The sequence below is a fragment of the Marmota flaviventris genome, chromosome 9, assembly GCF_047511675.1.
Source record: "Marmota flaviventris isolate mMarFla1 chromosome 9, mMarFla1.hap1, whole genome shotgun sequence".
Classification (NCBI taxonomy): Eukaryota; Metazoa; Chordata; class Mammalia; order Rodentia; family Sciuridae; genus Marmota; species Marmota flaviventris.
The window spans coordinates 9862521-9880587 of NC_092506.1; the positions used below are offsets into that span (position 1 = coordinate 9862521).

The following is an 18067-nucleotide window of genomic DNA, read 5'->3' on the forward strand; positions in this document are numbered from 1 at the left end:
TACATTGTAGTCCATAAATATGTAAAATTATTATGTCAATTAAAGTTATAATTAATTATTAAAATACTATTCTCTCATATGCTGGACCTTATCTCTAAATTAGGCCTTATTTTCAGCCATGTTTTCCTGAATGCTCAAAACTATTCCTCTATTTGCTTTTGGAGGGGTTGTTTGTTTAGTACTAGGGATTGAACCCAGGGCACTTAACATGCTAAGTAGCTTAGGGCCTCACTAAGTGGCTGAAGCTGGCTTTGAACTTGTGATCTTGCTGCCTCAGCCTCCTGAGCAGCTGGGATTATAGGCACATTCCACAGTGCCCAACTCAGTATGGCTTTATTATCAGAAATAAAATATTATTATTTTGAAAATTATTAAGAGACTTCTCTTGTGTTGAATACATTTGATATTTACATGTATGACATTGAGTAAACTTTAGATGACCCCTGTAAGAAAAAGAGCAGCTACTTTCACTTTTTAACTGATGCCCAATAAATTTATATATTTGGGGATATTATGTGGCATTCTTATGCACAAATTCATTATGTAATGTTCACCTCAGAGTAAGCATATTTATTCCTTGTAGTAAGAACATTCAAAATTCTTTATTTTTAGCTTTTCTTGAAATACATATGTGTTATATTATCAATAGACACCCCACTGTACAATAGATGCCAGAATTGATTTCTCCTATCTAACTGTAACTAAGTGCCTGTTGACCAACTTTCCCAAAAATATTAAGTAACATAGTAGTGGCAGAGATAAAAGTTCTAACCCTAAAACCAAACGTCTTTGCAACTATTATATTTCACCTGTCATTTCACCAAATTTCATCTGCTATAACATCTGGCCTGGGTACAAATCACACTCCATAATAGATCCCCTGCTCTTTACTTCCCTTTAACTCTGTAACTCCAATCATGAGTGAAGGCAGCATGCCTATAATCCTAGAAAATGTTTACTCAACACCAAACCATAAAGTGGACCTAGCTTTCATAAATTCTATTGATTTTCAGAGATAAACTCTAATTCTATCACTGGAGGGACAAGTCTCATTTCCAGTCAACAGAAAAGAAACTTTAAACCCTTAAACATGTACCTTTCATTGTTTTTGATTTACAGTGCAAATCTTTTGGCCAATGCTTTTTCCCTCTCATAAGCTCAGTATTTAAACTGGCTTTATTCATATATAGTTCCCATTTCTCCCCACAATTTTTGTAGCTCTCCCTACAGGAGACAGATCACTTAACATCCACATTCCCCATGAGGCAGAGATTTCAAGGATGGTGAACATACTTATCTCATCCTCTAGTACTTACCACTATACCTGCCCATTACTGACATATTATAAGTGCCTGTTGTTTTTGTTGTTTCAGTATGTGAAATCCACCATACAGAAGGAGTTGGATGCAGTCCAGACCAAACCATCAATTTTTCAATTGTTCCATGCACCCAAAGTGATTATGAGAACCTGCTGCTTTAGCTTTTTCAGGTAAGTTCCATTTGGTGCTTAGTAACTCTAAAATATTGAATATGCAACTACATTTTTTCTCTCAAAAATATTAACCATGAGGAACAAATATGGTAAAGCAGAAAAAGGCTGCACTTTCCAATTTCTCTCTGGCTTAGAATTGAAGCAATGGAATACTGCTTCTCAGTGAGGTAGATGTTTAATGGAATTCACTAAAATTCAGTATTGGACAGTGAGAGACTCAGAGAGGCCCAGATATACTGATGTTTCAAACAGAGGACATGAAAGAGTACATCAATGCCAAGACAGTGGTGGCTACAGCTTTGGGTCATCAAAGATAGGAAGTGTGACACAAAAAGAAACAAGAGAAAAACTTGGCATGGATACACCAATAGAATAGAAAGGAAGCCTGGACTTGCCTTACTCTGAGTCTACACTTGGAGTTGGTGATTGAAAAGTGCTCTGTGCTTCTCAAGTTGGGAGGAGAGAGCCAAAGTGAGAAGCCAACTCATGAAAATCACACTAGATGTGGGAAAAACCTTTGCTACCTGAGTCCATAGAAAAGATTGCCACAGATGGCTGGCATCTAATACATGGCCTAGAATGCATGCCATTGAAACAGGCACAATGAAGATTTCATCCAGATATTAAAAATTGTGCTCTATTTGTGTAACATGAATTGTAATGCATTCAGCTGTCATATACTTTAAAAATTAATTTAAAAAAGATTTCATCCAGGACAATTCAGTTCAGAGATACAGAGGGGACTGTAACTTACTTTCCCTTAGAGTCTTGTGGCTCACTCAATCAGCTGATGAGGTTCAGGAAACCAAACAGGCAGGCATGATTACATTGAAGGATTGAGTCTTGAAAGGCCATAGTCCTGGGTGGTTGAGTGTGCTGTGACCTGCTATGCCCCCTCCACCCAGGGAAGTTGGTTATCCTATGCATAAAATTATCAAGAAGAGTCTGAGATTGGGAAAACCAGAAGAAATTGGCATCTTCCTGGGCCTATGGGTTTATTGATCTGATCTCTTCAGAATATGACAAAGTTCCAATCATGGATAGATCTCAATTGTGGGAACTTTCCATTTAGAGCTTTATTCATACCTGCCTTAAGCATGCATTTATCTAGTCTTTCTAGACAAAATTGGATCAGATGGCATTTCTCTTTCCACTGTATCTTGTACTGATGAGCAGGAAATCTAAAAGTCATTTCAACCAGTTTTAGTCAGGCCATTTCATATTTGGTTCCAGATCTATCAATCAGTACAAAAGGAGGAAGTGTTTAATAAACCCCCCAATCTTTGCTAAAAGATGTTCTACCCCAGGAAAAAAAAATTGGAAGGAAGTACTGTCTGGCATAAGTAGTAAATACCATCCTTGTTCAGTTTCAACCACCACAATGAAGACAGTTCTTTTAGATTTTGTTGTTCTTCCAGTTGTATTTACAGTTTTCTTTGTGTGTGTACACACACACACACACACACACATATATATATATATATATATATATATATATATATATATATATACAGTTTTCTTTTTCATGATTTATCATATTTTTATTTTATAATTTGTTTTTATGGTTAGAGAGTTTTGTGCTGTTGCTACTCTCCCTCCTGTCTTCTCTCTCTCATACTCAAAACTAACTCTCTCTCTCTCTCCAATATTTAAAAATTTTCCTCCTTTTTTATGGCATTCACTTTCTACCTCTCTTTTGCTTTCTTTTTCTTCTTTATAATATTCTAATCTTTCTTTGCCCATTTTTTTCTGTTAATGAATTGAATTTTTACCATTTTAAAAATTATTTTATGTAATTTATGCCCTCACCATTCATGTTGTTAGAATTTTTACTATTGTGGAATCATAGTTGACACCTGGTATTTACTTTAGTACTATATCTAGTTCATGGCTGCTTGTCATTATCGCTGTTCCTAATTTCTGACCCCACCATTCCTGTTTTTGTGGATATTAGTATTGAAGATGCTAAAGTTAGGACCCAGTATTTATTTTAGTACTGTATATTGTTTGCTACTATTGTTGCTGTTATTTATTTTTCTTTTTCTGTGAGATCTTAGAGATCTGGTATAACTCTTCAACTTTATGGGGGTAGATATTATGCTGCTGAGCTACATCCCCAACCAATCTAGGAGACAGTCCATCTTGCTCCATATACAACCTAACCCACTCAAACTTCAGCAACACTATATCACAAAGGCAAAGGGAAAAAAACCCAAACTGACAAGCAGGTCACAAGTAAGAATGACCATGGGGAATCAGGGCTCACTCATGAACATCTGTTCTTATAGAAACAGCAGAGAGAAATAATATAAAGGCTGTGAATACCACATTCATGAAGAGTTTCAAAATAAATTGCTCCCAGACCATTGTAATATATGCAGAATTATCAAGTCTAGCAGAGCAATCACAAAGGGTATACCCTTATGCCCTTCTATGTATCACACAATTTTCTGACTTACCAAAAGCACTCACTCTCATAGAAAGTGGAATTCTCAAGTTCCAACACAATATATGCTACCAAAGTAAACTAAAATATATCACAAAACAATTATCAGGAAAGTTATACTGTGAAACACACTTGGAAATATATTCAACAATTTACAACAACCTGATATCCAAAAACACTTCACCAAGAAAAGTTTGCACCCTAAAAAGGCCATCATCACATAAAAGTAGAAGAGAAATCCATCCCAACAGATGCAAAAATCTCAAAATAGGAAATATGAAAAAATTATGGTAAAATAAAACCTCCAGGCGGCCTGAGCGGAGGAGGCCTCCGCGGAGGGCGCTGGGGGCGGTGGCCGCGCTGCGGGGGCGGCCGCGGGGCGGCGACGCGGGCTGCGCGCGCCCGGAGCCGACCTCTGCGCGGAGAGGACATGATCGCGGCCAACAAGGCCCGGCTGGGGCCCACGGTCGACGGGGCCGCGCCGCCTGAGGACGAGGAGGGCGAGGGGGGCGGGAAGGACCCGGCGGCGGACGCGGCCCCCCGGGCCCAGCGCCTCGTTGCGCCTCATGGTGACTCGGCGGGAACCGGCCGTGAAGCTGCAGTACGCGGTGAGCGGCCTGGAGCCGCTGGCCTGGTCGGAGGACCACCGCGTGTCGGTGTCCACGGCCCGCAGCATCGCAGTGCTGGAGCTCATCTGCGACGTGCACAACCCGGGCCAGGACCTGGTGATCCACCGCACCTCGGTGCCCGCCCCTCTCAACAGCTGCATGCTCAAAGTTGGCTCAAAATCAGAAGTTGCTGAGTGCAAGGAGAAATTTGCCAGCTCTAAAGACCCCACCATCAGCCAGACTTTCATGTTGGATAGGGTGTTCAACCCTGAGGGGAAGGCCTTGCCACCAATGAGAGGGTTCAAATACACCAGCTGGTCTCCCATGGGTTGTGATGCAAATGGCAGGTGCCTCTTGACAGCCTGACTGTCCAGGTGAACCTCAACAGACTCCAGTGGGTCCAGCTGGTTGATCTGACTGAGATTTAAGGAGAGCGTCTCTATGAGACCAGTTACAGGCTCTCTAAAAATGAGGCTCCAGAGGGAAATCTCGGGGATTTTGCTGAATTTCAGAGGAGGCACAGCATGCAGACCCCAGTCAGAATGGAGTGGTCGGGCATCTGCACCACTCAGCAGGTCAAGCACAACAATGAGTGCCAGGACGTGGGCAGCGTGCTCCTGGCTGTCCTCTTTGAGAACGGTAACATTGCCGTGTGGCAATTTCAGCTGCCCTTTGTAGGAAAGGAGTCCATCTCCTCATGCAACACGATTGAGTCTGGAATCAGCTCCCCTAGTGTTTTATTCTGGTGGGAATATGAGCACAATAATCGGAAAATGAGTGGCCTTATTGTGGGGAGTGCTTTTGGACCCGTAAAAATTCTCCCTGTCAATCTCAAAGCAGTCAAGGGCTATTTCACCTTGAGGCAGCCTGTTGTCTTGTGGAAAGAAATGGACCAGTTGCCTGTGCACAGCATTAAGTGCGTGCCGCTTTATCACCCCTATCAGAAGTGCAGCTGCAGCCTGGTGGTGGCTGCAAGAGGGTCCTACGTGTTTTGGTGTCTTCTTTTGATCTCCAAGGCAGGTCTGAATGTTCACAATTCCCACCTCACAGGCCTTCACTCCCTGCCCATTGTCTCCATGACTGCAGACAAACAGAACGGAACCGTGTACACTTGTTCCAGCGATGGGAAGGTGAGGCAGTTGATTCCCATCTTCACAGATGTCGCATTAAAGTTCGAGCACCAGTTAATTAAACTCTCAGATGTGTTTGGCTCAGTGAGGACTCATGGGATAGCAGTGAGCCCGTGTGGTGCGTATCTGGCCATCATCACAACTGAGGGCATGGTCAATGGCCTTCATCCTGTCAACAAAATTTATCAGGTCCAGTTCGTTACTCTCAAAACCTTTGAGGAGGCAGCTGCTCAGCTCCTGGAGTCTTCAGTGCAGAACCTCTTTAAGCAGGTAGATTTAATAGACCTAGTACGCTGGAAAATTTTAAAAGATAAACATATCCCTCAGTTTTTACATGAAGCTTTGGAAAAAAAGATCGAAAGCAGTGGAGTCACCTATTTTTGGCGTTTTAAGCTTTTTCTCCTGAGGATTTTATACCAGTCAATGCAGAAAACTCCTTCAGAAGCCTTATGGAAACCTGCCCATGAAGACTCAAAAATCTTGATCGTTGACTCTCCTGGGATGGGCAATGCAGAGGATGAGCAGCAAGAAGAGGGCACCTCTTCCAAGCAGGTGACTAAGCCAGGCCTGCAGGAGAGGAGCAGAGAGGGTGAAGCAGAGGAGCCCACAGATGACTCACTGCCCCCATCGGGAGACGGTGGAGGCCACGAGGCAGTGGAGGAGAAGCTCCTTGAGATCCAAGGGAAGATCGAGGCTGTGGAGATGCACCTGACCAGGGAGCACATGAAGCGCGTCCTGGGGGAAGTGTACCTGCACACCTGGATCACGGAGAACACCAGCATCCCCACCAGAGGGCTCTGCAACTTTCTAATGTCTGACGAAGAGTACAAGGACAGAACGGCTCGGGTGCTGATCGGACACATCTCAAAGAAGATGAACAAACAGACTTTCCCTGAACACTGCAGGTTGTGTAAAGAGATCTTGCCGTTCACAGATCGCAAGCAGGCCGTCTGCTCTAATGGGCACATCTGGCTCTGGTGCTTTTTAACCTACCAATCCTGCCAGAGCTTGATATACAGACGGTGTTTGCTCCATGACAGCATCGCTCGGCACCCAGTCCCAGAAGACCTGACTGGATTAAGAGGTTGCTGCAGAGCCCCTGTCCTTTCTGTGATTCTCCTGTCTTCTGAATGCAGTAGTGGAGGGCAGAAGGGCGTGAGCTGTGGAGCATTCCAGAGCATGGGAAGCCCTGCGCTGGAGGAAGCCGACTGTGTGGAGAGGTGCTCTTCCTAACCATCACCAGGGCCTCTCTGGGAGGGCAGCGCACACCATCTCCAGGACTAAAAGATATCTTTCAAGTGATTGAAGGCTTGGTGTCATTTTGAGATGGACGTGGTCCCCCAGCTCCTTACCCAATGAGGAACGTTTACTTTCAAGTGTCTTGATGAAAACAGTTTGAACAAAAAATTGTCCTATGGAATCTAGGAACCTGGTGGTCTCTGGTACAGAATCGTGTGAGGGCCTTCTGGGCTGAGTTAGGTCTTATCCTTTTTTGGTCTGAGGCAGCCCATGGCTCTAGAGGGCTTGAATAGCCTGGTCCGTGCATTCCACGCACCAACAGATATTAAAAGTATTAAAACAATGTGTGGGCTGATGTTTTGCTCCCAGTGCATAGCTGCAGATCTGTGTCCAGTTGACTCTTGTTTCTCATGCATATAGATAACATTTTCCTTTAAAATTCTATATTTTTTAAGAAGTTGAAGCCAAGACTGAATCAGTTTTAATGTATCACACAATCAGGTGACTGTTCGAAGCCAACAGTTGTGATGTGTTTCTGATCGTCTCCGTATCATCAGATTTGCTGATCCTGCTCCTTAACATATGTGGGGTGACAGTGCCCACTTCACCCATCTGTGCAACCCAGATGAGATGCTGTGCAAAGAGGAAAAATGCTTTCTTCTTTGGAAAATTAGAATTTAAGTATTTTTAATGTCAACATTGCTGGATGGTGACTTGAGTATCCAGTGGAGGAGTCTGTTCAGGGAGTTCTGGAGAGAGAGCAGTGAGAGCTCTAGTGCCATAGATGTGGGCTGCTGAGTTGAGCAGAGCCTGGGATTCCTGCTCTGCAGAGCTCCTTGGAGTTTGGAATATCGGTATTTGTAGACTGTGAAGAGATGTCACGTTTCATATCTCTATTAATTGCGCTTAATAGGCATTCTGGAATCACAGTGTTCCTGGGTTTTTAGAGTAAGGGCCCTAGGGATCGGTGCAGATTAACTGGACTGCACTTTGAAGTGGTGCATAGCTCTGGAAGGTCGGATGGGAACTCAAAATACGAACTCTTCACTCTTATTTTGTGAGATTTTTTTGTTTTGATTTGTGTTTTTTGTTGTTGTTGTTGTTGTTGTTGTTGTTGTTGTTTTTTGCCTTTATTTTGACATGGTCTCCTGCTTGTATTTTGTATCCTCAGTGAAAGACATTTTGCCTCACCCAGAAATTGTGTCTGCCGTTGGCTGCTGTGGACGAGACAGCCACACCTGTGCTGATCTCTTCCCGCCAGCCCCTCCAGCACTGCCCCAGAGTGTCTTGTTCTGTTCAAGGGCTTGCTTTGTCTCTTAGGCTTAATCATATATTTGCTGGACTCTTTTTTTTTCTTTAAATATGTTTTTTAGGTGGACACAGTTCCTTTATTTTATTTTTATGTGGTGCTGAGGATCGAACCCAGGGCCTCACATGTGCTAGGCGAGTGCTCTGCCACTGAGCCCCAGCCCCAGCCCCTATTTGCTGGACTCTTCTGCTTTTTTTTTTTTTTTTTTTTTTTTTTTCATTTTGGTGGTGATTTTAAGCATCATATTTGTCCAGACTTGAGGGACCAGCTTGTTAAATCGGTGTTCATGGTGGGGAACCCAGCAACATGGTGGACATGCATGGCACAGGTCAGAGTGGTAGAGAAGCACTGGTGCCTGCAGCTGTCCATTTCACAGGGCATGTGACGTGAGCATGGTGAGCATGGGAGGACAGTGCAGCTATGGTCATCAGGCATCCTAGGTTTCACCTGGTTCTTTGCTCCAGACTAGAGTCATAGGAATTTGTGTTGTTTTTGTTTTTGTTTCTTGGTACTGGGGATTGAACCCAGGGGCACTTAACCACTGAGCCACATCCCCAGCCCTTTTTTATATTTTAGAGACAGGGCCTCACTAATTGCTAAAGCTGGCTTTGAACTCACAATCCTCCCGCCTTAGCCTCCTGAGCTGCAGGGATAATGTGTGTGCCACCGTGCCCGACTCTAGGAATTTGTTCTTTATTGGGGAATTTTATGCTGCTGCCACTAAAAACTTACTTTAAGTTTTTATTTAAAGCAGTTGTGCATTTTTGAGAAAATTTAACTACTGTGATAACTAAAAAGGATCTTGGAATTTAGTATGTGTCTGTAAAAATAAATGTGGCAACTGATTTCCTAGACGTGGTTCTCTCTGCAGGGTCATAGCCCAGGTCCAGGCTCTGCCTGGTGATCACATGCCCAGTAGGAAGGTCCTCTCCCACCCTTTCCCCCAGCCCCAGTGCTGAGCAGACAAGAGACTTGGGGTTAATGGCAGCCTCACAAACAGTTGGAGTTTCAGCATTGGAGTGGTGATCTGTGCAGCCTTGGAAAGTGGGAGTGGCAAGGGGCTGCTGCTGGCCCCTTCCACTTAAACTTAGCTCCCTCTTTGGATCTTCCTAAAATTTGCCGGGGCTGTTCTGGTGGCTTTCAAGTTGGTTTTTGCTGTACCTGTAATAACCGTGTCAGGAATGGGAGGGAGACCAGCTGCCCTGCAGTTGAAGTGCAGGAGGCAGGTGCTGTGTGGTGAGACCTTCGAAGCCACAGCACGTTTCTGGAGTCCGACTTCCATGTGTGTGTCACCTGTGCCTGGGTTAATTTGTTCCTGTTACTCTACATAAGAAATGTTTAGCTTGTTATGCTGGAAATTCATGCTGAAGTCCTCTTGTGTCCATACCCAGACTTCAGGCTTTTCTACTGCTGTTAAATCTGTCAAAACTACCAATTATTTCTCGGTGTCGGGAGTTATTGGAACCCTGGCCAAGCTCATGGTTGAGTGTCACCTTCTGCTTCGGCCTCCGGGAAGTTTTGAGGATATTGATGTTGAAGCATGCATTTGGACTTATTAGCACGTTTAAGAGGTTAATCAGGTTGAAAGAATGTTGGAGGTTGACAGTTAAATATTGGAACATGGTTTTGATTACGAGGCATCAGGTAAAGAAGTGCTGGAGGGCAGGAGGGCAGCCCTGGTTAGGCTAGCGTTGGCCACAAGGCCTGGAGCAGACACAGGAGTCAGTGTCATCGATCAGTCCCCCCTCTCTGCCCCCGACCTCTCTTGCTTTCCATTCCTTTAGTTCCCTCAGCTGTAGGATATGTTCAGAGGTAAAATTTCTTTTTTGAAAGAAGAATGGATGAGGGAAAAAGTTTTCTAACTGCTCAGCCACGGGGTGGGGCTCCCTTCCTGAAAGAAACTGTCATTCTGCTTTCTGAAGGTGACAGTGTTAGTTGTTAACAACAGGGTGAGTTGTGTCCGGTTTTCCTCAACGTATACTTCCTGGTCAGAGAGTCCAGAGGCTGGGCTGGGCTGTGGGATGCAGGATCGGGCCTCTACCACCACCCGTTCCCCTGCCTCCCAGCCCATATTTTTCTTCCCCAGCAGAAATTCTGGCTCTGCTGACCGAGCAGGTCGTGCCCAGTCACACCCTGCAGCCAGCCAGGTGGACAGCAGCTCTGCCGTCAGCGGCCTGTGCTCTCTGAGCCTGCAGGACTCCCGTGGCTCCTGACCACCGCGTCCTCGCCCGGCCTTCCCCCTTGGCTGTCGGGTTGAAGGGTGCAGCTGAGGCAGACGGCTCTGGTCTTCAGTGAAGGCAGCAGTGGCCGCTCAGAGCTCAGGCAGTCTCAGGGCTCTCACAGCTCCTGGACGCGGAGCTGCTCTTTCTGGAGGCTAAGAGAGTCTTGGCAGTGACCTCTGCTGCGGGCCTGGTGATGTGTCTGCTGCTCAGCCTGAATCCAGAGCACGTGGAACTGTCCTTAAAGGGACGCAGCGTTGCGTCCATAGGAAGCACTGGAGCCCTGTCCTGGCCCCCAGAAGGGTTATCCTGAGCTTGAGGGCTGTCCCACAGCGCCCACCCGCCCAGCAACAGGCAGTATCAGGAGGCGATGGCCAGGTTGTCTTGGGGGTTGGCGCAGCTTCACGTCTGCTGCTGTGCTGTGTTCCATGGTATGGTGGCCACGGGCCAGTCTAGCAGAGGAATGGGGTTTCCATGGCGTCTGCCCCTCTGGTGTGGAGGCATCTGTCCCTGCTGCTCCCTGTCCCTCCTTCCTGACTGTGGGTGGGGGGCTCATCTGTGGCTCCAGGGAGAGGACACCCAGGTCGAGGCCCCCAGCAGCCTCCGAGGACTTGTTCGTTCTTCTCAAGAAAGACTTGAAATGGGGAAAAGGTGTCGCTCTCCCATGAAATTGTCACAGTGTGGCAGCCTGGTGGAAGTTCTGTACGTGGGTTGGAGAAAACCCTCAGCGCTCTGAATCTCATCCCGAATCCCTGTTAATCTCACACAGAAACAGGTGCTGGGAGACTGCCAGGATGGCGGTGTGAGAGGTAGCGGCAGATCTGGGTCCTTGCCCTCTCAGCCAGCTGACATGAGGGTCGTAGGTTCAGGGCGAGCGATCTGCCCCCCCCACACACCACTCCCTTTCTCTCTCTCTGGGGTACTAATGCAAAATTAAATGCAAAATGTCGATGAATCATGTCTTTTTCAAGGCTTTGACTCAGATTTGTACTTTGATATATGAAAGTGAATATCAAGCTTGTTTGTGCGGAAATAAGACTGTATATAAAAATGAGTCTGTGTTGTGTATAGTGACATATATTTTATGTTTACCCAGTGCTGTGCTAAACTTTGTGCTTGGCTTTGAATTATATGTATATTTACACCTGACTTTTTTTAAAATAAAAAGAAAGATTTAAAGGTCAAAAAATAAAAAAATAAAACCTCCAAAAGTTTATAACTCACTAGCAATGACTAGCAAAGATATTGAAGTATATAAAATGCTGGATAAATAATTCAAAAGAATAACTATTTTAAAAAGAAGATTGAATTCCAAGAAAAGTCAGGAAAATTATTGAACTAAGAAAGGCATTACAGAATATGAATGATAAATTCAAAAAAATATAGAGATATTGAAAAAGAACCAAAAAGAAATCTTGTAAATAAAAGGCACAATAAGTAAAATAAAAAATTCAGGTGAAATGACAGCCTCTTTAATATATTAGAGCATGCAGAGACATAATCTCAACCCTTAGAGATAAGGTGATCATTCAGATAGTATTTAAGAAAAAAAAATGAAACTACAATAAGACTATATAAGAACTCTAGGATAATATTATCAAGTCTAGAAGACCAATCACAAAGCAATCACTAAGGCTCACAGGCATTGAGGAAGGAGGCGAGATAGAGTCAAATAGCATTGATGACCTATTTAGTGAAATGATAACAGAAAATTTTTGAAACATTGGGTTTGAGATGAATATCCAGATACTGAAGGCTTGTACAGCACCAAATCAGCAAGATCAGAAAAGATCTCTCCAAGACATGTTATAAGTGAAATACAAAAAAACAAAAATACAGATGAAAGAAAGAATTTTAATAGTTTTCAGAGAATAATGTCAAGTCACATATAGAGATAAACCGGGAAGGATAATATATGACTTAGCTCAGACTCTGAAATCCAGGAGGGCTTGGCATTAGATAATCAAACCCTGAAATAAAATAATTGTCAATCAAGATTACTATATGCAACAAAGAAATCATTCACATTGGAAGGAGAAGTAAAAACTTTCCAAGATAAGGATAAAATAAAAGTATTCATGATCCCTAAGCCAACACTACAGAAAATAGTTAAATAAATACTACACGCAAAAGAACTCCTACACAAACTACAATACTCATGTGCAACAAAGAGATTTTAAGCAAAAATCAATCAGAAAAGATAAAGAAGGCTATTACCTACTTATAAAGGGAACAATCCAATAAGAATTATAATAATATCAATATTTATTTTAAAAATACATATTGGTGTACCTAAGTACATAAAACAAACTCTTCATGACAGTACATCTAAAACCTAAATGCAATAATACTAGTGATTTCAACATATCCTCTCATTGATAGATAAGCAATCCAAATATAAAATCAATAGCTTCTCTTTTGCTGAGTCTGGCTTTGAAGTTGTGATACTCCTGCCTCAGTCTCCAGAGCTGCTGAGATTACAGGCATGTGCCACCACACCCAACTGGATTAATAATTAATCAACAATTTGAATGGACTAACTGGGGTAACTATAGGCAGATGGACCATGGCTGGAGGAAGTAGATTTCTGAGGGTGTGACTTTGGAGATTATATCTTGTCCCCCTGGCTCCTCTTTCTTTCTCTGTGTTTTCTGACTATGATGAGGAAACCAATATTCCACTGCCATGCTGTTCTTTCTGCTCTTGGGCCCAGAGCAATGGAGATAGCTGACCATGGAATGAACCTTTCAAACCATGGGACTAAGTAAACTTTTTCTCCTCTAAATAGTCCTAGTCAGGGTTTTTGTCACAGAAAAGAAAATAACACTTATGATCTAAATAATACCATAAATAAAATGTATCTAACAGACAGTTATAGGCTATTTCATCCAATAACAGTTCACTCTCTTCTCAATAGCTCACAAACTTTCTCCAAAATAAACCAAACTTTAAGTCATAAAGCAAGTCTTTGCAAACACAAATAATCAGTATATTTTCTTACATCTTATCAGACATAATGGAATTAAATTAAAAATAATCAACAAGAAAAATATACAAATCACATAAACACATGGGGAATAAACAATTATCTTTTGAAAAGGAATGGGTCATAGATGAAATGAGAGGAGAAACTAAAAATTCCTAATCAAACAAGAATAGTAATACAACATTAAAAAATCTCTGGGACATGTATAGAGGTATTGATAAGAAGAGATTTTGCAGAAGTAGAGGCCTACATTTACAAAAAGAAAAAAAACAGATACCAAATAAACAATCTTACTGTGGAGCATAATGTTCCACAATAATTTATGGTAATTTAAGATCACTGCCTAAAAAACAATTGTTCCATTATTCTATTCTATAATTATCATTGACCACACGCCATCTTGGGCCAATATTATCATCAGTTGTAGGGGTCCTCTTCAAAATCTTAGGGAATGTTCCTTAGGCTCTAAATGTTATTAGATGTCTCTTCTCCTTTCACTTCAGATTTTCAAATGCTGTATCCTTTTATGGCCTCGTACTCAACCTGCAGCACCTGGGGAGCAATATCTTCCTGTTCCAGGTTCTCTTTGGAGCCATCATGCTCACAGCCAGATTTGTTTCCCTTTGGACTCTGAATTACATGGGTCGTCGAACAAACCAGACACTGTTCTCCTTCCTGGCAGGAGTTTTCATTCTGGTCAACACATTTATGCCCCAAGGTGAGAGAGAACAAGGTTTTAGGAATTTCCTTAGGAATTACATCATCTTACCTTCCTGATGCCATAAGAATATCATTAAAAGCCAAAGATTCTTTGCAGTTAATATGAAGGTTTGAAATGGCAAACTCTTGGCAGGACTTAGGTTCTGACTGTGACTATATCCTTAAGGAATGGTTCAGACACAAAGCTGTCCTGACCACATCCATGATGAATCTGAACATCAGTTCCAATGCTATGAACAGTTTCTTTAGACATGCCTCTGGCTAATTACACTTTTTTTAAATTTGTTATATATGAAAGAAGAATGCATTACAATTCATATTATACACATAGAGCACAATTTTTCATATCCCTGGTTGCACACAAAGTGGAGTCACACCATTTGTGTCTTCATACATGTACTTAGGGAAATGATGTCCATCTCATTCCACCAACTTTCCTACCCTCATGTCCTTTCCCTTCCCCTCCCACCCCTTTGCCCTATCTAGAGTTCATCTAATCCTCCCATGCCCCTCCCAATTACACTTTTCATAACAATCATGGAGGGCGTAGGCCTTGCAATTGCATCTCCAAGTGGGCATGTGATACTCTCCCTGGGACTCTTCCTGATTTTTAAAGCCTCCCAAACTCAATATATTTTTAGGAAAGCCTTCTTGAATTCAATGAAATAAAAATCCTGTGTCTTCAGGAAGAAAGGAAGAGCACAGGAGGAATAAGGCAAAAGTATAATCTTAATATGTCTTCTAATAGATTTTTAATTTGTCCCTAGGCAAGAAACAAATAATGAATTCCACTTTTATGTATAATTAAAATGTACCAATTAAAATCAAAAAATAAATAAAAGACCAGTAAAGTAGAGAAAGGGGATCAGAGGGATGGAGAAGGTGAGTGAAAGGTGAAGGTTAGGGATTGAAATGGAGCAAGTTATGTCATATGCACTTATGAATGTATCAAAATGAACCCCACTACTATGTACAGTAATAATGCACTAATAAAAACACTAGAAACAAATTAAGAAGCTAACCAACTTACTTTCCGTGGTCTCCATGCTCCACCATATTCACATAGCAGAAACATATTTTGTAGGATTTCAGACTAGAAGTCTTCACTCTTACCCCCAACAGGAGAACAATCTCTATTTTTTAAAGTCCTATTTAGAATATTTTACTGAATTAAAAATAAACCATTTAACCTTTATGAATTCAGTTATTCAAAAGTATGTGATTAATTCCCAGTATGAAACTATTCATTTCTGAATAGGATTCCTAATGTAAGGCTTTAAAATCCTGAATTGTTTCCTAAAACTTGCCTCTCTTCACATTGTCCAATCCCTTTGTCACTATGTGGAGGAGGACCTGCCCCACATCACACATTGTTCCCATACTCTTAGTTCTAAGCTGTTCAAGACACGGGTCATTAACTCCTCAGTTTTCGTTCACATATAGTTCTAGGCCCTCCAGAAAAAGCCCTGAAAAAAATTTGACAGAGTAAATAAAAACAAATATTTCCTGATTTCTCTATTCCCACCATTATGAGCAATACTCAAATGTGCAGAGAAAATTGAAGCAAGAGATTTAGATCCTTTGGTTCAGTGTTTCAGCCCAGCATTCAGCAGCTCATCAACCACTCCGTCATCTCTGAGGGGTTGCATTTTGTCTGTCATTTGTTTCTCACCTGCAAACCCTACAACAGAATCACCTCACAATTAGTTAGAGAAAGACATATTTCTTCAACCAAGATTTTTTTATTCTCCCTGGTCTCTTCTCTCCAGAAATGCAGACTCTGCGTGTGGTTTTAGCAACTTTGGGAATTGGAGCTGTTTCTGCTGCCAGCACTGGTTCTGCTCTCCACCAAATTGAGCTCCTCCCCACTGTATTCAGGTACAAGAGCTAAACCACCTTCTATCTGCTTTCCAAACAGGATTTTCTGAACTAATTGACACTTACTGCAGGGAGAAAACTGAGACTATTTATGTATCCAAGACATGAATTTTAATGTAAACTTTAAAAGCAACTAATAACCCACAATTATTTAAAACAAACTTTATGCCCCACAATGTACCACATCCTTTTCTGCAGCATTTTGTTTAATCTTAAGAGCCACTCTACAGGATCGGTGCTATGGATATTCTTATTTTAATAATAATGAAACTGATTAATTAGGAATCAATAGAAGTCAATGTCACAATTAAAAGCTGGTTGCCAAAGCATTATACTCTGCTGTATTGTCTCCCAAAATAAAATGGAGTTGACAAGTGAGAACATATATATACAGATTTGTACAAGATTTTCTTTGTATTGCTATTTTCATCCTAAGGTAAACACTGGGAGGCATCACTGCAGTATTCCAGAGAACAGGGGCAATGCTGGCTCCTCTCCTGATGACCTTACTGGGGTATTCTCTCCGTTTGCCCTGGATCATCTATGGAGTCATCACCCTCCTTGCTGGCCTTGTTATCTTGCCCCTTCCAGAAACCAGGAATCAGCCTCTTGTTAACACCCTCCAGGATGTGGAAAATAAGTAAGCAGGTGCCCTGGTCATCATCTGAATAGGAAGTGGCTTTGTTCTATAGCTCTGTGATGAGGAAACAAATGACCATTTGCAGCCATCTGTCCTACACATAGGCCCAGATCTAAACTATTTCTGCTTGACCCCATGTCTTTTATTGAGTGGCAGCTCTCCTCTACCCACAAAGCTGTATCACTCCTCTTGAGACTAGATCCCATAGACCATCTTGCACTAGTCCTTTAGCAGTGAAAAGGTCAAAATTAGTCCTACTGTGAATGGCACACACTCTCTACCCTTATGGGAAGCACACTGCTAATGTTTTCCTATAAATATGTGAAGGCTCATATACTTAATTCTCATACCATGGTATTACCAGGCATCAGTCCATACAGTGTTGGATATGTAATGGGGAGGAAATGAGTTGGCATCAAAGATATAAACTTGATTACTGCTTCAGTCAGAAAGGATTGTGAGACTAAAATGGAACAACCTTACTTACAAAATGATAATGTATCGAAATGAAGTGGATCCAACTGCCATGGGTAGTAGAAATTTTGGGGAGAGAGAAACTGAGGAAATGGGATGACAGAATTTGAAATGAGGAAAAATAAAAAATACCCCTAGAAATTTCCATTTTCCCTTTGAATTTTCCAAAGATGTCATTGGTCAAATGTCTAAAAAGACAAGGGTAAGAGTAACAATACTCTACACTGTCTTCTCAGGTATTCTTAGGTATCAAGGCACAATGGTGTCTAGGGAGTCTTGGATACAAAGCTATCAAGAAGAGCTTGTGGTCGGAGTTGTGGCTCCGTGGCAGAGCACTTGCCTCACACGTATGAGGCACTGGGTTCGATCCTCAGCACCACATAAAATAAATAAATAAAATAAAGGCACTGTGTCCATCAAAACTAAAAAAAAGAAAAGAAAAAATTTTAAAAGAAGAGCTTGTTAAAAAGCTTGTTATGTAGCATGAAAAGAAAAAAATTTTAAAAGAAGAGCTTATTACAAAGCTTGTTATGTAGCATGCAGGGTCTGTGCATTTATCCTACATCTCTGTTTCTTTTATTATTTCTTCTTCCCAGCGCAAAATATTCAAGAAAAGTAAAGCAGGAAGATACTTCCACGAAAGTAACACAGTTTTAAGAAGTCCCCAAGAGTTGATCCAAAGAAGAGCAAAATAAGGGGGAAAAAGTCAAGATTGTTTCTTACACCTATAAAACCAGACAAAAATATAATGGACAAATGGATGCCAACTACAATCACTAAATACACAAATTTTTTCAAAATAATTCATGAGTTCATGTAATTTCACCAAACAATTGGTTTGTCGTAAAACATTGTAAAAATAGTTTCAAATTATTCTTGAAATGAGCAATAGAAAAAGGAGCTTTGTTTCTGAAATCCAGCAATCC

At 41.9% G+C, this 18067-nt stretch overlaps 2 pseudogenes; both read left to right on the forward strand.

The window, feature by feature from the left end:
• LOC139706857 (steroid transmembrane transporter SLC22A24-like) overlaps positions 1–17798 on the forward strand; it is a 28968-nt pseudogene extending 11170 nt beyond the window's left edge.
• Positions 4369–6905, forward strand: LOC114099846 (general transcription factor 3C polypeptide 4 pseudogene; annotated as a pseudogene).
• Positions 17799–18067: the final 269 nt, after the last annotated feature.